Below are 25,634 nucleotides of genomic sequence, written 5' to 3' on the forward strand. Positions count from 1 at the left end.
CTTAATGAATTGTATCATCAGTCACACATTGATCAGGCCAATTCCTTGATTCATCCCTTTCCATCACTCTTAATTTTTAATTTGCCAGCAACTTCTGCCACTACCTCCAAATATACCTGCAAGTGGCCACTGCTGCCACCTCCGCTGGTACCACTCTAGTCCTGGAAATCATCGTTGTATCTTCAACACGCCGCAACAAAAGCCACCTCAATGGTCTTCTTGTTGCCACCCCTCCCTGGCTGCAATTTACTTTCCTTGAACAAAGTGAATTTATAAATACATAAATTCCATCATATCACTCTGCTGTTTTCCATTAAACCCTCTTCACTCCGGCTTTAAAGCCTCCACTGATCAAGCACATTCTCTGACTACAGCGTGTCTCATTATCCACTAGACTTGCAACCCAATAGACTCTGTCCTCAAACATGCTCAGTTCATTTGCAGCATTGGACTAGTCATTCTCTCTGCCTGAACTGCTCTTCCAGACAACTTCACATGGCTGCCTTCATCTCGTCATTCAGTCTCAGCTCAAATGCCACCTCCTCAGTGAAATCTCCTTAGACTCCCAACCACTTTGTATCACATCAAGTCAATTTAATCCTCTGCCTAGCACATACCATAATCTGTTGTTTTCCATTGTTTATTTGTTATAGATTGTCTCTCTCTGACCTCACTTACTACACCCAAACACAAACCAGGGTGCAAACTACATGAGAATAAGGACTTTGAGTGGCTCACTGTGGTGTCCCTCAGTCCTACAATAGACAGTTTGATAAATGAAACCAAAGTGAAGGCTAAAGGTGGAACCTGGTGTGCATGACAAAGAGATTGAAAGACAATGTCAAAGACATGAAACAGGTTAACCTAGTATTTGGTTAGGTGAAATATGATGAGGTAACTAATGTCACAGGAACCACAAAAACAGAAGACTTCTATGAGAAATCAGTGCAAACCTATATCATCAAAACCAGCAGAGATCCAGTAAGATAGGGACTGCAAGAAGTGTCCATTGGATTTAGCAAAACTGAAGGTCTGGTCTCCCATAACTTTGGTCACCGTACTTTCAGAGAAGTGGAGACGGCTGAAGGTACAGTGTGCAGGTGTTGGAGAGACGAATGGAAGGAAGGATGGGGAAAAGTGAATACGATACTTTTCAAGACACTTGGCTGAGAGAGAGGAAATGGAGTACGGGAGGTATTCTGGATGGAGAAATGGCATGATGTGCTGAGAGAGGGTTGAAGGAGAGGAAATTATAGAGAGAAAGACCTTGAGGATACAGGACAGATGGAGTAAAGTCCCCAAAGGGGCAGAAAAGAATGGGCTTAAAACCATCGCTGGAAGTTGGCCTCAAATGAAACAAGCTGGCTAAAAGGCAGATACTTCAGTTGGAGGTGGTTTGTGTTGATGCTTTTCAGGGGCAAGTGAGCCTTCTGAAAAAGAGAGTTGAATAGTGGGCAGAATGTTTGTGGAGGGCAATGAAAGTTTTGAATCTTTTTTTTTTTTATGGAGTGAGAGACAGAATGAACAAGAGCCGTAAAAGCATTTTAATATGGCTTAGATTGAGACCCACTGAATTTGAAAACCATCCACACCACTGTGCTGTTAAAAGGAGCTCAGCATGCACGTATAAAAGGAATTTGGAAATTGATTAAGGCCTAGAGAATTCCTGGGAGGTTCTGGAATCAGAATTGAGAGTGTTGATAGAAAATAGCTCAGGTGATCGATCATGTGGTCTAAACTGGAACAAAATAGAAAGGCCAGTAAATACTGCTTGTTACCACAGATTAGAATCAGATAAAGTATAAACTTAATTGTGGGTTAGATAGCAAAAATTTATAAAGGGTGGGCTTTTATTTATTTCTATTTATGAAAATAAAAAGCTTTTTTTTCTTTTCTGATAAAACGTATTTAAGTTAAAGTATGACACCATCCAGAGGGAGTTGCCGTGTACGTTTCTGTGCACGTTTCCGTGCAGGCACCTGGCTCAGAGGATCAATGAAAACTAACCCCTAGCCTGTGGTCTGCTTCCCTGGGGACTGGGTGGTCCAGGAGGGCTTCTTTAATTCACATGGGCACCATAACGCGCAGCACTGGGATCATATTTGGCGTGCTGTTTTATAAGCTTTTCTTGAAACTGAAAAATATGATTTCAGATCATCTCCCTGTCAGTGGGTATATCTATGGGGCTCAGTTCTGGCAGTGCCGCACGGTCCCATAATTTGTTTAATGGATTCTCTAATGATAAATGTTTAAGTTCCCCCCCAAATATTATTCCATGTCATACTCCCACCAGTAGTGAGACAGGAAGGGGGCAGGGCACAGCCATTCAAGGAATGCTACAGCAATTAACATCAAAATGGTGAAAGATTCAACCCCCAGTAGGCCTTGAGGTTCAAGATGGGAGATTTAACTTCTAGTAGACTTTGAGCTTCATTATATGCTAATTGTAATATTACCATATAGCCCACAGGCACCATGGCAGTCCCAAGGCTAGCCACAAAAGGTCAAAGAGTGGGAAATGGCCAGCTTGCTGAGAATCCCAGCCTCATCCCCCCGCTAGTTAGACTGGTCCTTCCACTTATTAGTATATGAAGCCACCAAGCCCATAAAAACCAGCAACACCGCACCTTGTGGCCGCCACGCCCTCTCTCTCTCTCTTCGGAGACAGCCCACGTTCTGTCTGTGGAGTGTGTACCTACTTTTACTCTAATCTGAGCACCCAATCCCCACTCCTTTCTCTTGCCTTTCGATGTATCTCTAAATAAATCTACCTTTACTCAACTGTGGCTAGCTCTTGAATTCTTTCCTGCAGGAAGCCAAGGACCTACACTCGGTGGGGCACGTCCCAGGGGCTCAGCCGAAGCCTGGGGCCCAGCCCTCCTCGTGCCCCACATCCATTTTTCCTGCATTAGTAGCATATGACAGTGTCCTTTTTTTCCTCAGTCTCACCCATATTGGATAAAAAACCCATATTGGCTTTTTAAAAAATTGATCATTTCGGCCAACCTTATAGACAAAAGAAATAACTCAATGTTATTGCAAATTTTTGCTTCTTTGATACATTGCAAATATTCATTTGTATTTTTTTCCGGTAAATTTTCTATTCACTACTAAAAGTCAGTAAAGTACGGAGATGAAGTCCATAGATTCTCAAGTCATCTTCACAACTACTTACCAGCTGTGTGATCTTGAGCACATTGCTTAGTCCTTCTACCTCATTAAGTTTTTCTGAAGATTAGGTGAATTAATATAAATAAAATGCTTAGAAATTTCCCCACAGGCAGTGAATGCTCTGTAAGTGCTAACTATTGTTGCTGTTATTCCAATCACTGAATCTTTTGTTCTCTTCTGAGTATATCATTATAGTTGAGACTGTGGATTCTGTAATCAGACGGGATTCGGAAACTGACTCTCCAATTACTGGCCGTGTAACTCTGAGCAAGCTACTTCATCTCTTTGAGCTTTAGTTTACTTATCAGTAAAACTGAAGTTTTTCTTAGTGTAGTTATGAGAATTAATGGATTAATTCCTCGAACAAGAGTTGCAAAGTAACTGGCATAGAACACACAAAAAATAGCAGCTAATGTTAATGTTGCACTGGTTATTCCTTTATGTCGTATGTTACCAACATTCATCTTTGTCTATTATAGACATTTCAGCTTCCCAGTTTATCTGTCAGGGTCCCAACAAAAAGCACGTGATACAATCAAATTAGACTAATTTGAGAAAGATTCAATTACAAAGCCCACAAGACCTTGTTGGAAGAGAAATGGGAGGAGGGAACCACAAGGGATCCTGCAGTAACCCAGAGCTGACTATCTCTCATAGAGGAAGAGGGGAGAGAGAGGTTTCTAGAAACAGAGAACACTGAGCACTGACTGATGGTCTCAGCAAGTTTCACGTGACCACAGAGCCCACTGGAGCTGTCTATGGCTGAGCCCAAGGAAACCAGAGAGCCCCCGGGAACCACTAACGTAGTCAGTTTCTGCAATTCCCGGAGGTTCATGAGGTCCACGTGGTCCACTACTTAGTCACAGAGATGGAGAGCAGATTAAAAAATGATGGAAATCGGATCTCAGGGCACAAAACTAGTGTCATTTTTATCTTTGCTCATGTTGCCTTTTGCCAAATTTATGTATCTAATTTCTATTTCCTCAAACTAGTTAAACTTCTTTATAGTTTCTGGCATTGATGTCATGTTTAGGGTATTCCTGCTCCAAAATTATTTTTAAAAAATTCCCTCATTTTTCTTCCTGTGTATATAATTGTATTCTTCCCTTTCTTGTATTTAAATATTTGATCCATCTGGAGTGTGTTCCACATTCTTTTCTTTCCGTTTTGAGTTTCAAGGCTCTAACTAGTTATTTGAATAGGTTTTATTAAATGATCTATTTTCCAGAGGTAGGTTTCTGATTGGCTCTTTTATCGTGATGGAGTGAGAAGTGAATAGGAGGCAGAAGTAGGCGTTAATTTTTAAAATTGTGTCGAGGATTAGTGAGAAAGAGAATAGGGCAAGAAGTGTACAAAATCTTCACAGGAAAAGATATTATAAAATTAACATTACTGAAATATTTTAGGCTTTTATAAATATTAATTTCTTTGCCTAAGATGTGTTTCTCATCCCACCCACTGCACCCCTTGCCACTTTCTGGTGATGGACCTTGTCTTGTCCTTTTAGATTCACTTCTAATGTCAGTTCTCAGGAAGTGGCCCCCATCTCTTCTCCAGGCAGTGTCTGCTCTGTGCTCCCAGACATGTTTGTGCTCTCTTCTTTTACTGCACCGAGAACATTTGAATGATTGCAGAGATGTTGTCTCCTGGCTAAACTATGAAGTCCACGAAAGCATGGCCACCTCATATTTAGCCTTGATTTCTCAGTTTCAAGACCATGCCCACAGATAATGCCACATCGTATAGCATGTGTCATAGAGTGAATAACACTGAAGTAGGGCCTAAAAGAGGCTATGGAAGTCCTTGGGGCTGAGAGGTGAGGGTCACGCAGAGAGCCGACCTAGTGCTGAGACTGTATGAAACAGAAGTCAGCTGGAAACGTGAAAGTTAGCTGAGGCACATTTGCCAAGATTCACTAGCCTGCTTGGAATTAGTAGGTAGATCCGGCCTTGGGAGGGTTACCGGGTGTGTAGAGGAGTGAAGGTGGGCAGTGGGCCCACCGTGGCCCGAGCTGGAGTGGGGACAGTCCGTCAGTCTGGGACTAAGTGAAGAGATGGTCAGAAGGAGATGGCGTCCTGAGGAGGGGGGAAGGGAGAAAGGAGTGTCTTCATTTCCTTCCTCAGTTCCTGTTTTTACCATTTCATTTAAGGGATGTACTCATTTTGAAGGTTTAAAATTTCTTCCAGATGTTCTTTCAGTTGCAGCAGTCTCTTAAATACAGTGGCCAACATTCTTAGCATACATGGGTGGGCAGGGCTGCTGCACTGGAGGAGAGGGAGAGGCAGGTGCATGCCAAAGTTACCAGCCAGCAGAGGGGCTGGGCTGACTGTGTCACAATTTGTTGGGCATTTAATATGTCCATTGACCCCTTTACGAAGTATATTTGAATTTGGTGTCTACCTAACAGGTGTTTCTTACTCTATTAAAAAAAATTCAGATAGTATCAATTAAGAAGTTGCTGTCATATCAATAAATATTTGTTTACAAGGACTAATCTTGCTCACAGTGTCAGGTATTAAGATTATAAAAATAAATGGAGTCACACTGAAGCCTTCTCTTACGGATAAATTTCTTGTGCTTCTAGTACACACAGTCTTTTACCCCATTAATTTCACTCCATTTGTTGTAAATAAGCCCTGAGAATTTTAGGCTGAAAAGTAATGTATATTTTCATCAGTAATCTACAGGCGTATTTATGGTTTTCATGTTAAAAACAGATTAAACATAAAAGTTTCAAATTGCCATTTACATTCTGCATTACAGACCCGGTTTATGGGCTCTACCAGCCCCCGTCTGCCACGCACACACTCACTCGGCTTCCGGGCTAGGAGCCACACAGCTACGTCAACAGCAGTGCTACTGCTATTGATGATGATGGTCACAGTCGATGCTCACATAGCAGTCACGTGCCAGACACTCTTCTGTGCCCCGTGTATACTCAATTCACGTGGTCTTTACCTTAAGTCTATGAGATACGAATTTAATTCCAAGTCTTGCCATCCACCAGCTATGTGGCCTTTGGCAAGTTCTTCGAATTCTGAGTCTTTTTCATTCAATATAAAATAATTCAGAAGTTTCACAAAATATTGTAGGGATAGGCTCCAAGAAAATTCAACTTAAAGCAAATATACTTATAAAGGGAATTGTTTCCATAAAAATGCAAAAATCAAGAGAAATTCCCAGATATTCATTATCCAAGACATGTCATCCACTGCCTAATCCCCCCAACAGCTCTTCCTACCCCACCTGCCCGCAAAGACTCAAGTTCCGTGGTTTCTCACCTCAGTGAACACGCAAGATCATACGTTCAAATTCCCACTGGTACTAAAGTGGCACGTCATGTAGCTTCTATTGACCTCTTTCACTTGATTTATTATTACTCAAAGACTTGCTCATTTTGCTGTAGCCCCTTAAGCTTTTGTTCTGCTCTTTAAAAATGCCAAACTTATTCCTCCCTTACAGCTTTTTCAATAAGCTATTCTTTCTTCCTGGCATTTTTTTTTCCCCCAAAATCTTCTTATGAATAGCTCTTTCTTATCATTAATCTTAGCTCAAATGTTACATTGTGAGAAAGGCCCTCCCTGATCATCCACTCCATCCTATCAATGAGGATCACACACATTACAATGAACGTGGTTTGGTTTCTCCATAGTTCTCATCACTCCTGAATTTATCTAATTTGCTGCTCTATGTTGTCTACCTCCCATGATGAGAACATATGTTTCTTGAGCACATGGACCATGTCTTCCATTTTCACTGTCATATCTCAATACCTAGAATAGAGTGTGACACACGGTAAACCCCCAATAAATATTTGGTAAATACTGTTGAATAAATCAGAAATAATAACTAAACTTTTATTACCTTAAAATTTTGACTCCTAGTTTGATGGAAGATTTATGCAGACACACTAAGCTGTTGCCTCAAAGGAGATGATGATAAAAATGAATTTCTAAAATGGAGTAAGTTCAGCAGAAGTGGAGCGTACTTGCAGAGAGTCATCAACACCCACCTTTATCAGCTCTATACCTACATTTAAGACTAAATCAGAGACAGGGCTCAGAGTTATAATTTAATGAAGACCTAAAGGCTCTACATCCTTTTTGTCATTCTTGAAGAGTCAACAGAAAATGAACTATAGATTGATTTTGAATTTTATCATAATTGGCCTTTTATTTATTCCTACCCAAAGTACTTGTATGAGTGATGCCAAGAAAGTCACTGCAAAATATGAATACTGGTAACAACATATGGCATGTATAAGTGAGAAATGTAATTATAAAAAAAAATTACAAAAGACTGACACAGTATAGTCAGACCTCCTTCACCTAATAGTAAAATTTTACACCCAGAAATTCCGACTTAAAAGGACGGGGTGGGGCCTGCCCACATGTATTTTTGGTAAGCTATCCAGGCTATTAAAATGAATGGCCATTGTTGAGAACTGCTGATTTAGACCAGCCTCGTCTTAGTTAAAAACGTAACTCAGAGACCCATGGGATATTTTTACATAATGTTTTCTGCGCTTTTTATTAATTTTTGTATTGGAATTTTTCAACATTTAAAAAAACAATTACAAAGTGATGCCCAGATGTAGAAACCTGATAATAAAAATTAGACAGACATGCTTTTTAAAGCCCTTTTGAATACATTCCTAATGTTATTAAGTTCTAATTTTTCATTTAATCAATAATGGACACAGTAAGAGATGTCATGTTTTTTTCTTAATATTCTTTTGAGTGTTTAATATAAAAAGCATTTTCACAGAATCTTATCAATAAAGGATAATTATATGAAAGCAAAATATTTCTAAAGTCTATTTAATTTATGTTCTGCAGTCATGCATTTATAATTTTTCTATTTTCTCACATATATAATGAAGGATAACTTTTTACTTAAAATACTATAAATAATTTTAAATATTTGCTAGAGATTAATGAATAAAAATATCTTTTTGTTAAATTATATTTTCAATATTACTCCCCAGGAATTCAGCTGATAATTTCAAACCAAATGACGTCTATTCTAATTAATCTAAATATTAATTTTTGCATGCCCAGAGTGGAGATTCTCTGGATGTTTTAAAAATGTGCATCCTTTTTATTGTATGTACCCTTGATTTTCCCCTGTGCTATATGTGCTTAGCATATATAACTGTTTTCTTTAATGAACTGTTTTCTTTAATGAACATTTATTGACCACCTATCAATGCTGGGAGACTAGTCCCTGAAGATCCTCCATGAGATAGCTAGCTAGAAATTCTGCCCACTTGGACCTTAATGTTTTGTCCAGTGTTTCTCAAACTTCATTATGAATACGAGCTACCTGGATCTTATGTACTCTTGTTAAAATCTTGGGGTTTTCTTTCTTTTTTTTTTTTTTTTTTTTGTCTGTAGTAGACCTGGTGCATGATCTGAAATTCTGCATTCTAACAAGCTCCCAGGTGATAATTGTGCTGGTCTGTGGATTACATTTTAAGTGGTAGGATTTTATCCTTCATTGGTTGACTTTTAAGCTTCAATGACTCCTATTACTTAATTGATACATACCTATAGTTTTGTTACAAAATTTACTATTTAAATCATATTTGACATATATATTTTTGATCTCTGTCATTATTTTGGTTGTAGTTCTGCTCTCTAACTCAATTATAATCTGTCTGGGGCAGGAATCTAATTTTGTATTTCCTTATCTCTCATAATGCCTGGTATGCTTGAGATCAGAGAAAATATTCAATGAGTATTTAACAGGTGATATTCCATGATTTAGGTTTAACTTTGTATAAAGGCTGAAGGGTGTATTATAATATTTCTAAGACCCTAATGTAACCATACTAAAGATCAAATGGATTTGTAGATGGTAACCTTCCCATTGAAAGGACTGCTGACTCCCACTTTACAACACACCTTATTGGTCAATCTCCTTTTTGGTTCTGATGCAAGAAAAATGGATGTGGGTCGTGAGGAGGGCCGGGTCCCAGGCTTCGGCTGAACCCCTGGGATGTGCCCCGCCAAGTGTGGGTCCTTGGCTTCTCACAGGAAAGAATTCAAGAACGAGCCACAGTTGAGTAAAGGCAGATTTATTTAGAGATCGAAAGGCAAGAGAAAGGCCATGAGGTGTGGGGATTGGGTGCTCAGATTAGAGTAAAAGTAGGTACACACTCCATAGACAGAACGTGGGCTAACTCTGAAGAGGGAGAGAGAGGGTGTGGTGGCCACAAGGTGCGGTGTTGCTGGTTTTTATGGGCTTGGTGGCTTCATATGCTAATAAGTGGAAGGACCAGTCCAACTAGCCTGGGGAAGGGTCTGGGATTCCCAGGAAGTTAGCCATTTCCCGCTCTTTGACCTTTTGTGGTTAGCCTTGGGATTGTCATGGTGCCTGTGGGCATGTTATTCACCATGTTAATATATTACAATGATTGTATAATGAAGCTCAAGGTCTACTGGAAGTTACATCTCCCACCATCCTGAGTCTCAAGGCCTACTGGGGGTTGAATCCTTCTACCATTTTGATGTTAATTGCTGTAGCATTCCTTGAACGGCTGTGCTCTGCCCCCTTCCTGTCTCAATTCTACTAGTGTTTGAAGCAGATGAAAATGCTCAGTAAGCAGCAGCAGCTGCAGCTCTCCAGAACCTCTGTCACCATCATAAAGGAGCACTCAGAGAGAGTGCCCGTGGATTAAAAAGGTCTGTGGAGAGAAACCAGTGGTGTGCCTCGTCTGTAGGAGGTGTTTGTGGGCAACTGTAGGTCTGATAATTTCCACAGTGCCTCTTCTGAACAGAAGCAGGAACTGTGGGCTTTGTTTTAGTATTTTAAGTAGCCTTAAGCAGTGCATTTCAGATCCCAAAGTGGTCAGACAAACACAGTACCTCCATGTATATTTCATATTTCATAGGTTTGTGTGCTATGGCGATTGACTGGCTTTCAGATTTCACATAATTTCATCCCAGGGCCTTGGTGATTTGCTACGGTAATGCAAGTATGTATAAGCACATATACTGTTATTTATTACATAAATGCCCACCAAACGCTATCTAGCATCCCCATTTTTACTGCTTTTTTTCTTTGAAACACCTTCTCTCAAGCTGACCTTACAGAAATGTGTTAAGCTGTCTTCTGAGAGCACTGACTCTTACATGTATAGAGTGAGATTTCTGTCATGTTGCAAAGAGGCCACTTTCCTTGGTGACACGGAGCCATTCTCAACTGCTTGACGCCTGCAGCTGCCTGCAGCTCTGGGTCTGTCACTGCTATGCATAGAGGACTGCTTTTTGTTTCTCTAACGTGGGTGACTCAGTGTGACAATGGCAACTAGTTCCCAATACTGAATGAATTATAGAGAAAGCACAGGAAGCCAGAACCCAAGGAGAAAGGTCCTATTTGAAGGATAGTGAAGCTTATTCTAAACCAGTGTTTGTCTGTTTTTAATCACAGATGAATAACACCAACGGCGTCATCTCATGCACATTGCCTGTAAGAGTGGGTCTTGAGAGTTCAGTCAGTGCTGAACACTTTATTTAGACTGCAAATTATCTAGCTACCTCAGCAGACTGCGAAAGCAACTGGAAGCTTTTCAGCATTTAATTAAGCAGGACAAAAGAAAGCCCCAATAATAACAGTGTGAAACTGCCAGCGAAGAATTATGAATACAAAGGGAGAAATCATCAGTAATTAACCCCAGTCTGAGACTACAGAGGAGACTCCAAAACAAGAGGGGAGCACATGCAAATCATGCTAAATTTGCTTGTCTTGAATGATTGCATTGTGTTTAATTTGACTATAAATTCACAAAAACAGTGGTCCAATTGCTAGGGGGGGAAAGGCACCAAGTAGCAATTCCCCAAACCTTAGTAAGGGAGGTGAGTTTCACGTCTAGTGTGAGCCTTTCCTCTGCCTTCATGGCTGGATTTTTACAAGATTACTTTAAGTATCATCCCCTGCTTAGATATTGTGAGCAGTGGGCGGTGCGGGGGAGGGGGCTTTTAGGGTTGAGAAAGAGGAAATTCTGCCTTAATAAGTCTACAAAGAAATTCATTGGCATCGTAGGAAAATGCATCTTTCCTCACCACTTGTCAACCTAGAGAGCTTGTCCTCTCTTTTTAAAATTTAAGCTAATATATTGTCTTCTTTAATGACATCTTTCATGACCCCTAGGATTTGTCTGCTCTTAACATTTCTAACCATCTCTATTAATTAGCAGTCTCACATTGGCTTGTGATTATTTATTCTCGATTGTGACTCACTTTTTCAGCTCTTTTAAGGGTGTAGCCTAGATCTAATATTATTAATCTTGTATTCCACCTCCTAGCATGGTGCCTGGCCACATGCTAGCTTCGTAATGAAAGTTTTTGAGTTCTGATTTCTGAGTTTTGTACTCCTGTGCTATTATGGACACTGCAAGTGCAAATCAGTCACCCAGATTCATGTGACACTTTACTCATAGCACTTATGTATGTTTTTATAGCCCACAGAGTCCACCCTCTTGCTTGAAGAAATTCAAATTTTGAAAATTTTGGATTTTATTCACCCTGAAAAACTGAGAAAGGAGAGTTTTATCTACTTTTTAAGTAATACAAACCATGTAGACAAATTGGCTTTTCTTAATATGCCCATGAAAGATGCACAAGTGGCCCCCTCATATTTCCCTGAGTATGAAATAGCAACTATAATTTTCTTTAAATTTACTCAAAGTTTATAATCCTAATGCCAGAACTGCTTCCTTAATTATTTTAAATTTGATTTTTGTCTGAAGTGCCAGTTTATTGTTGGAATGTTATCTATTGTTCAGTAAACTTACTTGTAATTTAAATAAATGACACATCCTCAGGTTTTATAGTGAGTCAAAGTATATTTTTTAAATGGGGGTATTACTTTGAAAATAATTTTTTAAAGCATAGTTAAAACTGTTATTTTGAGAATTAAAGGGAATTTGGCCTAATGATTGTTTAAACAAATTCCTGTGCTAATAGCACTGTACCATTGTAAATATCAGCTCTGAATGACATTACATATTTCAGTAAAAATAACCCCCTGGTAATTGTTCCTTGACTCTTATTCTTTAACTTATTATGAATTGGGATTAGTCTCAGTTGTTTAATTTTCCTGCCTCTGTTCAAACTGTTCTCTCCTCCTGGAATACCCTTCCTTCATATCTTTGTCTGTTTAAATCCGAGCCATTATTTAAGTTTCAGCTTAATAGTCAGTCATATAGGGTGTGCCAGCCTGGTGCCTTACCTTTGCAGGCATTCACTAAGCATCCACAGGTTCTCCCTCTTCCAGGAAGGATTTATAGTCCATTCAATAGCTATTTTTCCTTCTAGTGTATGCCTCTAGTTACTGCACTAAACATTCATTTAATAATACAAATTCAACTAAAACTGCATGGATGGAAATTGGGGATAAAGAGAGAGAGAGAAAGAGACAGAAAGACAGAGAGGGAAATATTCATTTTAAATAGAGGATGATTCATATTACCCAACTGTATCTCATTCCATTCAAAGCAAATGTCCTGACAGAGCATGAGTTCCCAGACAGGTTCCCTTAGCTGTTCTCAGTTACTAACATCTCAGGAAGTAGGATCTTACCATCATGCTGGATTCACTCAACATGGTCCCTATACACAGGCTTATATTTGATCTGATGATCAACCAATAAAATAATGATCTGTTCCAACACTGAAGAGAATCCTGGTGGAACAGGATATAACAAACAACTCAGTCTTTAACAAAGATACCTTCCTAAAGGGTTTTCTGGAAAGCGTTTAAACGATATACTATTTTCCTCTAACTTACTGACTTTATATTCTAACCTTCAGTGAAATGTGAATTCATTGTATCATGTTACAAATACTTCTTTGCATATATATTTTCTCTGTTAGACTGTTATAATAGAGTAACTTAATGCTTTCAATTCTCATCTTCTTCCTCTCATCAACTTACACTTCCACACCTTTGTCGTGGCTTGACGGCGACCAGAGTTTACTTCCTCAGTCTTTGCTGTTGGTGTTAATAGTGACTTGACACAAGCAAAGACTTTAAATATGGCTTTTTCTCTTGGGTTCTTATGATTCACCATGAGAAACACAGGGTTCTGATAGCAACCAGCCCAAGAATAAACCCTTGGAGCAGTCCTGAACCCATCCTGTAGCCTGGAGTAGAGTCATCTGATCCTAGCCAAGTTCATCAGCACCACAGCCAGTCAACTGTGGTAAATCATCATTTCCTCATCTACGTAGGGGTGATAATGATGGTGGTGGTGGTGTTAGTTTGATACATGTACCACAGCACTTCTGCACGTATTAAATGAGTCACTGTGTATCTTAGAACAGTATCTGACACAAAGTAAGTAGTCTATATGTGTCAATCATCATCATTACCATTTTAAAGCATGGCTTAGTCACTTTAAATATAGTATTTCAACATTAAAACTTTATGAGATAGATACTATCATTATTTCCATTTAGCAGATGAAAAACTAAGGAATAGAGAGTTAAATGTTTTACCCGAGGTCTTATGCTATTAAATAGCCAGTGAGACTTAGAAGAAGGCTTACTGACTCTGGAATCAACTCTTAACCACTAATTCATCTTCTTTATGTCACTTTTGCTACTTACCACACATGTATACCTTAAGGCAATGTGGAACAGAACCAGCTAACTGCCAAAATAGAAGGGAACAGGGGAAATGACAAAGAACAGAAAAAGAATAATATCTCAAAATATTATCTAGCTGCACTAAGATTGTTGAGTAACCATAATGATTTTTACTTTCAGTTTAGTTCTAAGGGGGAGCATAACAACATTTAGAAAGTCTGTTCTCATGAATTTCCTTCTTTAAATGGAGTTCTAGGAGCCAACACAGAAGACTGAGATATTCAAAAAAGAAGGAAAGCAAAGGTTTGCCTCTTTGCAAACCAAAGTTATTAAAAATATTCACTTATTTGTATATGTATCCTTGTTACAGTAGAATTTCAAGGCAAGTGAAGGATTCTTTGTTGGAATACTGTATTTTAAATTCTAATACTTATTCTCCAGGAGAGGTAAGGACATTGAATTTCCTTATGGAATCAAGTCTCTGGTTTAGGTAACCCAGTTCTTTGTCTAATGTCAAGATAGATAGACTAATTTTCAACCAATAGCTATTTTCTAAGCTGCCTTGTTTCCCCAAAGTTATTAGCAGTTGAGTGTAGAAGGGAAGCAAATACGGAAGCATCTGTACTAGGATTGTAGGTTTTTCCACAGGAGAGCATTTCTTGTTACATTTCAAAGTTATGCTGGGATCCCAACAGAGTCTCACTGACCAGCAGGACCTACAAGCCCATGGGGTGGTTAACATTGGTGGCATCTCCCTTAGTGAAGGGAGAACCGTCAGTTATTCTGGCAGATGTCTTGACGTGACCAGTGCATTAGAATATTTTGGTTAGTGTCTTTTCTAGAAGAGAGAGCTCCCTACAATTTTAAAGGTCATGATCCAGTATCTATGACATCTTGCCCAAGGTTTGAAACAGAGCTCACCTGGGGCCAGACCATGATTGTAGCTCACTATACATCAGTCATTAGGTGGAGAAAGACAGCTGTGGCCAGGACCTCCTAGTCCACCTATGGGTTAAGGTCTTCAGCTGCCTGTTCAGTGGTAGAGCAATTTGTCCAACATTCATAAACACTAATTATTATCTGTACTCTGTATATTTGGATTTTAGGAGCTTTGGAAGGAATCTGAAAAGTGGACATCCTATCCTAAGGACCAGGACCAGTGTCCCTACCATGAGTCCAAAGATAATAAATCTTCCCACATGACGTTTAGGGGTCTAGAAAGAGTCAACTCTGCAATTGCTTGAGATTTCTGCCAGTTGAAGAGAAGTCAAGATACGAAAGTGAAAGGTAGCAGAATAAACCATCCCGAAATGTGACTGTAGGCATTCAGGACATGCCACAGCAAAACATGCTGCTTTGGTATATTGATTATTTTGAGCTGTAGGCACTTGAAAAACAGCAAATTCAGAGAGAGGTTTCTTCTGAACTTCCCTTATCTGCCTAAAGACAAGTCCTCCAAAAAGAATTCAGTTGTCATAAATCCTCTACCTGGGAGTTTCATCAACCAGAAAAGAGTGACTCATCACAGGAGAGGAGACCAGAAGTCAACACCACTCCCAGATAAGCTTTGACATGAACTGTCACATGTCCCATCTATTCTTCTAAGTGCCTATTCATCTTTCCTAAAATCATTTACTCTCCCCTAAGAGCCTACATCCCTCCTCCCCTTTCAGTATTCGGATGGTACTTCAGTCTGAATACTAAGCTACTTTGGGGAGCTAATTACCCTTCCCTGCCTATTTCCGAGGCACACATGAGATATTTGTGTTAATAAACTTCTGTTTACTTTTCTCTTGTTAATCTGTATTTTACTATAGGGGTCTCAGCTAAGAACTCAGAAGGGTAGGTGAAAAATTGTTTTCCTCCCTCACAAAGGCATATTCCACTCCTCATCATTCTTTCCTTCTGCAGTGGTAGAATTAAAAGTGGTATTAGGTCGTATCCAAGGGAGGAGGAAACCAAGGCTCTGCATCACCTTTTGTTACCAAAATGGAATTTCCCTTTTGTTTGGAGTGCAAATGTATTGTTGCCATTATTTAATTATGAGGATGATACTGCACAATACAATAAGCTGGGACATATTCTTCTAAATGCCCAGGGGAAAAAAAAATAACAACTATGCAATCCCACCGCAGCACATACTATAGTATCTCTTTGGCACTGAGATTTTTCAGTAGCATTTTTTTCTTTCCTTTCTAATGTGGAAAAAAATCGCTAAAATCAAAGTTTTCCTTTTGGTGGCTATGCTATAATTCTGCTAAGGCATTTTAGTAGATGGGTCTTTTGACCTATAATAATATCACAAGAAAAAAACAAAATCTAGTCAAAGCATGAAAATGTAGATAAGAGAAATAAACCTAATTGACAAGAAGAGATTTTGAGGAGGGTTTCTAATAACTGACGAAATGACAGGGTTTTATATAAAAGGATCTCTAGAACTGGGGGTGGGGTGGGAGAGACATCACAATAAAAGTGTATACTTACAGAGAAAGCAGGTATTTACAGAGAAAAGAGAAATTTTCAGAAAGCTTCTCCAATTGAGGAAGATTACTAACTACTAAATTCTAAGAGGCTGTGGTTCTTCCCTGTTGCCTGAATCTCCCCATGATAATAGAGATATGAACTCCTTTGTTCTGGCTTGATTCCCCTGACCACAAGACATAAGGAGAAAAACACTGTGGCAAGCATTTAGAAAGCCATGCTATCCTTGGGACATTTTGCAAGTTCCTTCATTTTACTTCTTCTTTGCTGAATATAGTTGACCCTTGAATAACGTGAGTTTAGGGATGCTGACCTTCTGCCGAGTCAGAAATCCGAGTATAACTTTTAAGTATTACTTACAATTGCCCCTCAGTATATGTGGTTCCTCCATGTCCGCAGTTCCACATCCACAGATTCAACCAATCACAGATCGTGTAGCACTGTAATAGTTACTGTTGAAGAAGATGCACGTAAGTGGACCTGCATAATTCAAGACCCTGTTGTTCAAGGGTCAACTGTGCAGGGTACCCAGTTAAGGCTCTGAAGAAGCATTGTGACGTGCTGTGATCAAACAGCCCATCCAGTTCAGTTCACATACATTCAAATGATGACTGTGCTTCTAGGTCACTGTACAAGGCAGACTTACCCCCCAGAGTAAATCCTTTCCGGGTTGGTTGGGTTTGCCTCTGACGGCCACTGGCCTGATGATTTTTCTGAACCTGGCCTTGGGAAACAGAAGCAGCCTGTGCCAGTGAAACAGAACTTTTAGGTGAGCCTTAGAACTGCCAGCCCTTTCTTCCAGCACATTTGGCCAAATAATTTCTTTCATTTGTATTAGGTCCAGGGGCCCAGGGCTATTGGGCAGAGGAGAGAAAGATGGGACCCATTTTCTGTTTGGTTCCAAAGGGCAGTGGTTGTCAGACCGTGCATCCGGATCGCGTGGGGAGCTTGCTGGCGCACAGACTGCCCGGCTCTACTTCCAGTGTTTGATTCAGAGAATCTGAAATAAAACCTGTGGTCTTCCAGGTGATGCTGACGGGTGCTTGTCTGGGGACCACAGTCTAGAAACCATTACAACAGGGCAGATAGAAGTTGTTCTCAGAGTTCAAGTGTTTTCCTGGGTGTGGGGCTCAGACTTTGCACTCTGGTTGCCTGTAAGGGAATGGAAGGCTCGGCCACCAAGGCTGGAATATATGTGTAGTTTGGGAGCCGGAGAGACCGAGGCCTCTTAAGGCTGACTATTCAGATGGAATCTTTTGTAGCAGTTTGCTTATATGATGCATCTTCACTTAATATCAGGCTCAAATACTCTGTATAGTTTTTTTTTTTTTAATAGGGGATGATTAAGAAGCTATTTCAGCCACTGTCTATGTTTGGAAACATTTGGGGGAAATGAAAGGGGAAAAAGGTCTGGTTTGAGCTGTGGGCATTCCAGGTCAGGAGATGCTAGGCAGATCTTCTGCCTGGAAACAGTTGCAACAATTATACTTGTCATTTACTTAACTTTTTCTAAATTTCCTCAGTTTCTTTCCTTCCTTCCTTCCTTCCTTCCTTCTTCCCTCCCTCCTTTTCTTCCTTCCTCTCTTCTTTTTTCCTTATACAGACACGCACAAGTAAAGTAAGTACAGTTGGCCCTCAGTATCTCTGGATGGAATTCACAGTTGGTTGAATCTGTAGGTATGGAGGGGACAGTAAGGGACTTTATCGTCTGTGGATTTTGGTAGCTGCAAGGTGTCCTGGAACCAGTACCCCTCAGATACTCAGTCAAGACTATAAGACATTTTTAAGAAGTAAATGACATATACTTAAAATATATAGAAAAAAATTATCACTATCTTTAGGATGCGTATCTGCAAAATTTCAATCATTAAGAAAGCATGCTAAAAAAACTAAACACTCAATTTTCTAACTCTGAAAGATTTGCTCCTTTTACCATTCCATTGGGAGTACATCCAAAAAACACACACACACCACACACACACACACAAAACTCTTTTTCCTTCTAAGTAGGTAACCATTTAGCTTCTGACATGAAATGGCTAATAACCATCACTTCCTTTTCAAAAGATTGAAATTACTGTTGAAGGCATGGTTAATTTTTAATGTGTTATCTCCAAAAGTTAGACTAACTTTTACAAACTCAAGTCAGAAACTAAAACGGTTGTGATCCCATGGACAGATGACATCCATTGAAATGTATTTTTTTCTTCAAGGTGATTGATGTCATTTTCTATTAAAGTGACCTTTGCTAGAAATGTTTTTCTTGTAATGATTTCCTGTCCTTTGGGCTCAGCAACCAGAAAAGAAAACCCAGCTTAAGCCTTTCAGCTGCTTGATGGTGAAGCAAGAAGGGAAGCTGACTCTGGAGTGAAGCACAGCTGAGGTGCTGGGTGAGAGCCTGACCCACACCAGCCTTCGAGCTCCCGACACCACTGCCCTCTTTGGGCATCTCAGAGAGATTCATGAGACTAAAGGAGTCCCTCTTCCCTTTCTGTTGTGAAGCCTGTGTGGCCATGAGGGCTACGCTCTTAGAATTCCAGATGAAAATGGTAACATAATCTGTAACAAGTGTAGAAACGTAAGTATGTGCAGGATGGCAAAAGGGCTCTAATCTAGAGAAGAATTAGGCAAACAGGAGGCTGATATCCAGACAGGAAAGACCAGTGTAGGGGATGGGGTGGGAATATACACATACAACTTGAAATAGCTTGCTATCCTAGGATCAGTGATTAGAGGATCAGAATGTGTGTACATGTATGTGTATGTGTGCCTTCATGTGCATGTGTGTGTGTGTATGTTGTAAAAACTGGCATTATCTGGTGTGTCATTCTCTGTCATTCTTTGTCAAGTCTTCTCCTAACTTAACCTCTGTTTCCTGGGCCTTCTCCTCTGTATCATATTCCACCTCCTCCTGTCTGGAGTTCAACACGAACTGTAGTATAGAAATCCCTCAATAGATGACTCGCTGCATCTTAGAAACTGTGACTCCAGTTCCTCTGTAAGTCTGCAGGTCACACGACTTTTCTGACCCGTGTATTTAGTACCATAGGGAATGTTGGGAAGACACCAGCATTTCTTGGATTTTCAGAGTGATTTAAATTTTAATTGTGATGGAGGCTTCTTTTCCTGTAGCATGTATGCCTGTGTTTATTATTCTGACGCGCGAGGCAGAATCATTTCTGTGTTAGCCTTGTCTGAAACGAAGTGGCTGTGACCCGAGTCTCAGGCATTCTTGTTTCTCTAGGAGGTGAACTAGGAGTAAACAGAAGCAGACAACTAGATCTACTTTTTAGTAATGGTCTGTGGTAAGCAGTCATTATGATTTACAAGTTAAAATCTATTCCATTACTTATAGAAAGAGCATCTACAGACAGAGTCATCTGGAAGAGTATTGATGGTCATCTTTCTCATCATACTTCATGCTGGATCAACTAAATCTACCCTGCCTTTCAACACACACACACAAGCGCACGCACACACACACATTTGTTACTACTCTTTTCTTCGGGATAAGAAATACCAATAATAAATACAAAACAATGCATGATTTTTTTTCTCACTTAAACTTATGCTTGAATGTTTGGGAGGTCCTCCTTTAGCTGAAACATTATGCACTTTGCTCAGCTTACCACCTCCTCTCCCTGTAAATATTTATCCTTGATATTTACATATAGATCCTACCTGAATTTGAATGTGTTGAGGTAGAGAGTAGTAGGATGAAGCCATAGCAGGAGCTTTTGTCTGGTACTTGAATCTGAGATGTTTTCAGGGACAGATACACTATATCCTTATATCAGAGACATTGAATGCACAAATCTTAAACACAATCCAAATTGACTTATGCCAACTGAACTCATTTCAGACAGCTCTAAAAGGAAATGAAAGCAACAGTTTTGTTGCAGAAGGATCTGGAGTTCAATGTATGTGTGTGTGTGTGTGTGTGTGTGTGTGTGTGTGTGTGATGTGTGTGTATATATATATATATATACATATATATATACACAGCCCCCTCCAAGTCTGGAAAAGTTGAAGAAGAGTGAAAAAGAAAGAAAAGTAGGCAAGCTCCTGTGTCTGTTCAGGATCCTCTACTGGAGAACCATGGACTGGATGGCTTGTCAACCATCGAAACTTATTTCTCATGGTTCTGGAGACAGGAAGTCTGAAATGAGGGGGCCAGCATGGTTGAGTTCGGGTGAGAGCCCTCTACCGGGCTGCAGACTGCAGACTTCTTGCATCCACACGTGGTGGAGAGCAGACAGCAGAAGCAAGCTCTCCATGAATCTCATAAGGGCAATCCTATCATTCCTGAGGGTGTCCCCCACCGTGGGACCCCATCTTCCATCCTGACTGTTTACCAGAGACCCCACCTCTTAATACAATCACCTTGAGGGGCAGAGTTTCAACATATAAGTTTTGGACAGGCACAAACATTCAGTCTAACACGGGGAGAATAGTTGTGAAAAAGGCCATAAGGTTACTTCTGCGGTGCCACACAGGTATTTGAGGACCATAGGAAAATTAAATTTTCCAGGTACATATCTGAGTGAATATTTTACATGACCCTGGTTGCCACTCCTCCCTTTCCCAGCTATTTTATTGTGTTGTCTTCTGTCTGACAAACTGTCAACCTCGGCACCGTGAACATCAGTGCAAAGCAAGTGGCAACGTGTTTCTCTAATAAGCTTGTTCTGTAGAGGACGGAGAAGTCTCTGTTACTCTCAACCTTTCTTTGATCTGTGGGTGAACTGTGTTCAGCAGACACCAGAGAGCTCTGTTTAGAGGGCGGGATGCTCCCCACAGAATGCCTGTTTACCCAGAGGATGTTATTCTCATAGATTGACTAAGAAGCTGAATTCAAACCCGTAGCTGCAAATTACACATTGGATGCACATAGGTGAGGTATGTGAATATTTCACATGTCTATAATTCTTCTGTTATCTTTTTTAACCTCTTTGACTTTATTTTGGTACTTTCTGCTTTCTATGGTTTTGATTATTTTATTACATGATCCACTGAAAATCATAGATACTACCTTATATAAAAAAACTTCATTTTTCACAAAGAATTTTGAAGTTCAAAACTGTTTAGTAGGGGGTGAATCTTGTGGGGGTAAATTTGATAAATGTAAGCATTTAAATTAAATGTTATACATTTATAGGTTACTTTTGGGGGGGTGGAAATCAATTATACCATCAAGACATACTGAATAAAAATTCTCTTACCCGCATAAATATTCTCCCTACATATTCCACAACTAAGCTGCATATTTTAGTGTGTAGCCTCACTATATACTAATCTGAAAATAATTTTAGAGTTGCAAATGCAAAGTTTCTTTTTCCTCACGGATTCCAGCAGGAGAGACAGTCGTGTGAGGAAAACAACCTTTAGTTTCCCACAAACAGCTCGATGAAGCCAGGAAATTACCAAGGCACCGAAGCTGCGAGTGAGGAACATGGTAGGCCACCTTACTCATGCTGATCTATGGTCTAATTTCAAGTTTTTCATTTCGTAAAAGTTCTTGTCTCAAGGAAAGCAATTCCCCCTGCCTACATCCTACTTTTATCTCTGAAATAAATTGTAAAAAATGCAGGATACCCTTGGAATGGAATGTTTGTTATTAAGAGCTGACTTGGCCCTTCTTTGAACTACAGCTGCACATCGTCCCTTATCAATAAATCGTCCCAATGGCTTCCGTCCCCTCCTCTCAGGCCAGGAAGTCACAGTCCCTCTGGTCTGACACACCTCTGAGGTGGGTTCTTCTTTAATGTATGTCAAATGTACCTACACATCAAATGACATTTCAAGAGCTCCAGATATCTCAAGCCTTCAAGTAGAGTGGTGTTCTAAAATAGCTAGAGTCTAATTTTGCTTTTGAAAAGGGAAAAGATACCACTCTAGGTCACAATATATGGACCTATTTGGGTGGTATTTTTTATATTTCCCTCTCTGCCCTACTAGATTGTGAGCTTGAATGGGCCAAGTCTCTGCCTTAATTTACTTTTGAATGTTCTCCCTTGGCTGAGTGCCTTAAATAGAGCAGATAATCAACGCATTTTGAGATGAACTTTGAAATTTCTAGAGACACATGTTTTGTCTCCCTCCCACCCCTGCTCTGTCCCAAGGAAGGTGGACAAAGGGAGCAGCAAAGGGGAAGATCTCACTGACAATATTAAGAAATGGAATTGGGTTTGGATTCCCTTAGCGCCTCTTCGTTCCATCACACACCCACATTACCTTGTCCATCGTCACTTAGAATCCAACATTAATATTTATTTATTGAGAGGCCTGTGATTTACTTGCTTTACTGTATTTAAACTACTTACTTATGTGGGGAGATAAAATTATTAGGAACTTGATTTAGTAAATTATCCAACGTCACAATTCTAGGTGGCGGATAGGAGAACTGGACTTGGTATCTGTGCCTTTTTCATTCTCAAAGGTGAGGTCTCTCTCTCCTCCTCCTCCCGCCTCTCTTGCTGCTCTCAGACCCGACTCCTCTTGTCCCCTCTGACCTTGTTCTATCATTCACCACTATCACTTCCTTTCCAAACAACTCCATGCTAGTGGTTTTTTCCTTCTGAATGTCCCCAGATCTCTCCCATCTTAAATCTGCCTGCCTTGACCTTGTACCTCCTTGTGGTTACAGCCTCCTCGCTCTCTCCTCCTTCATGAAAAAGTAGCCTCTACTCATTGTCCCCACTTCCTCACTTCCCATTTACAATGCAACTCACAGCAGTTCGCTTTTGTGCCAAACAAAGTGAAATTGCTCTGGCAAGGGTCAACAATCAATGGATGTGTTTCAATTTTTATGTTCCCGGAATAAAGGCCCACAGCAATAACTTTTATTGGATGGACATATATATACGTTCTTTGACTTTCTTGAAACTCCTAGTTTCCTTCTGTGGGACCGGTTATTCTTTTACCCTCTTTAACCTCTGATTCTAAGTTTTTGCCCATGGGCATCTCTTCTGCTTTCCACCTGAACTCTGGTGATTCTCATATTCCATTCTCACAGCCTGCTACTCTGCTCACTCTAAATCTTGTCTCCTTGGACATCATTCATTCTCTTCTCTTTTAGATGGAGCCCTCATCTTTAAGTTCATTTTCCTCAAGACAGTCTAACTTCTTGCTGCATATTTCCATTCAAACATTGTAGAAATTACTATTTTACAGGTTCCTCTTGAAAGAGTTTAGAATTTTGTCTTCCAGATTCTCTTTCCCCCTGCCCCCATTGCACTACTTTGAAAAAGCATCACCATTCCCCTGGCCTCCCTATACTGGAGTTATCATTCAGTCCTATTCCTTACCCACCACATCCAGCCAATTGCCAAATCCATCAGATCTCATCTCCTAAATTATTCTGAAATCTGCTTCCTAGTTTGCACTACAACTATATGATACCAAGTTCAGGCAGGTATCAGTTCTAAGATACCAGTTCTTAGTAGCAGTAAATAACAAGATAGCCAATTAGCTCATGACGATGTGTCCCGTCCTTCAATGTGCCCCATCCTCCCCACCTCATCAGCCAAGCCATTCCGAATCTTGCAGCCAGAGAGAGCCTTCCAAAATAAAAATTTGTCCATTTCATTCTCCTTTTTAAAGCTCTTCAGTGGCTCCTCACCACCTCCAAGATGAAAGTCCCATCTCTTCGTCTTGGTATTAAAGATTTGCATAAACTGTGTTGTTTATATTCTAGTACATCTTGCTGTTCGCTGTCTCTTTAGGGTTGATATTGCAGCTGCTCTATCTACAATGCATCTGTGAAAATTTTTCCTTTTCTTAATTGTGTTTATCCCTTAAGTTTCAAGTTAGTTTTCAACTCCAGGAAGCCTATGTCTCATCATAACCACCTCTCTTGTCATCCTGTAATATCTTACATATAGATCTCTCTAATAGCTTTACTACTCTGTGTTAAAATAATTCAGGTGTCTTTCTCCCCACTAGATGATAAATTTCTCAAAGCCAGAGATGATGTGTGATTTGTCTTTGTGTAGCTGTGTATCATATACTTCACACAGTAGGTATCAATAAATGCATCTTGAACTGAATTGACATTTATTGCATGTTATTTCAGTTTTTAGTCATATTATTCAGTATTTCAGAGACTTGTGATAATTTTTCCTACCACATGTAACTAGGGTGGTGATTAAAACAGCCTTGCCGAATACAGCTTGTTCACCACAACCCCACAGCTGAGGGAGATGATGAAGCCCCCAGATTGGAAGTAAGGAAACTGGGTTGTGGAAATACTAACAAACATGTCCAAAGTCACACAGTAAGTAGAAGAGCCCATATTTATACCCAGAGAGTCTGCCTGTCTCAAAACCAGATCCATACAAGAAAACAGTTAGGTTTTCATCTATCTTATCTATCTCAGGAAAATCAAGTGGAGGTTGGTTTGTTTGCTTGTTTGTTTTGCCATATTTACTTATTCCTTTGATGTAGGATAGAGATGGATTCACTCTATTACTTTTGAAAATATCAAAAGTGAATTCTGAGTAAACTGAAATCAGATTATAAAGATGTTCAAGAAGCAATAGGGAGTCAGATTTCTCACAAACCAACCTCCATCATGCTCAACATTGTGCCCAGAACATATCACATAGCGTAAGCGGTCGTATTTCAATTTCAGTAAATGACATAATTCCTTGAAAAATTTTGACTATTCCCTAGACTTCATCCATGCCCTCAGTATTGCAGCACATTAGTACAAAAAGATAGGTATGATTTGACTCAGCTGGAATATTCGGAAACAGTTTTGAAAAGTTTTTTTTCACTAATCTGTTTGTTAGAAATCTACTAAGTCCGTCTGCACAGTTCTCTCTGCCATCCCTCAGTGTCTACAACAGGGACCATGATATGCCTTTCACATTTCTTATTAGTATAGTCACATGGAGGCTACTGAGATATGGCTTCTGGCACTCGGCTTGGAACAAGTGAAGTGCTCAATAAATACATATTTCTCCCTCTTCCTCTTTTACTTCCTCTCTTGCATTCCTGTCCTCTTTGCCATCTGTAATACTCACTAGATTATTGCCATCATGTCCTCCATGGTTTCTCACTCTCCATTTCTTTTGCAGTCCATCTTCCCCTGTGCTGTCTGGGCACAAAGTGAGCTAATTACAAGGCTACTGGAAAGGTCAGACTGCGAAGCCCGAGAAATGTTCATTAATAATGAAATCTAGCATGAGATTTAATTTATATTTTGAATTTTGGAAGGAAGATAGAGGACATTGGTGAGATTCAAGTTGAAGCCATTTTCATGACATTTTAAAACACGCGTTGTGGTCCAGCCTTGATCTGTGTCCAATGCTTTCTTCTTAAGATACCATCTGACAACCTTCCCCTTATGTGTTAGACGAGAACTAGCGTCACGTTTTCCCTCTCTTTG

General features: G+C 39.9%; 1 long non-coding RNA gene across 2 annotated transcripts in view; it reads left to right on the plus strand.

Annotated features, from left to right (window-relative positions):
• LOC140685420 (uncharacterized) overlaps positions 1 to 25,634 on the plus strand; it is a 231,485-nt gene that overhangs the window by 141,363 nt on the left and 64,488 nt on the right. The window lies entirely within an intron of this gene.

The sequence above is a fragment of the Vicugna pacos genome, chromosome 9, assembly GCF_048564905.1.
Source record: "Vicugna pacos chromosome 9, VicPac4, whole genome shotgun sequence".
Classification (NCBI taxonomy): domain Eukaryota; kingdom Metazoa; phylum Chordata; class Mammalia; order Artiodactyla; family Camelidae; genus Vicugna; species Vicugna pacos.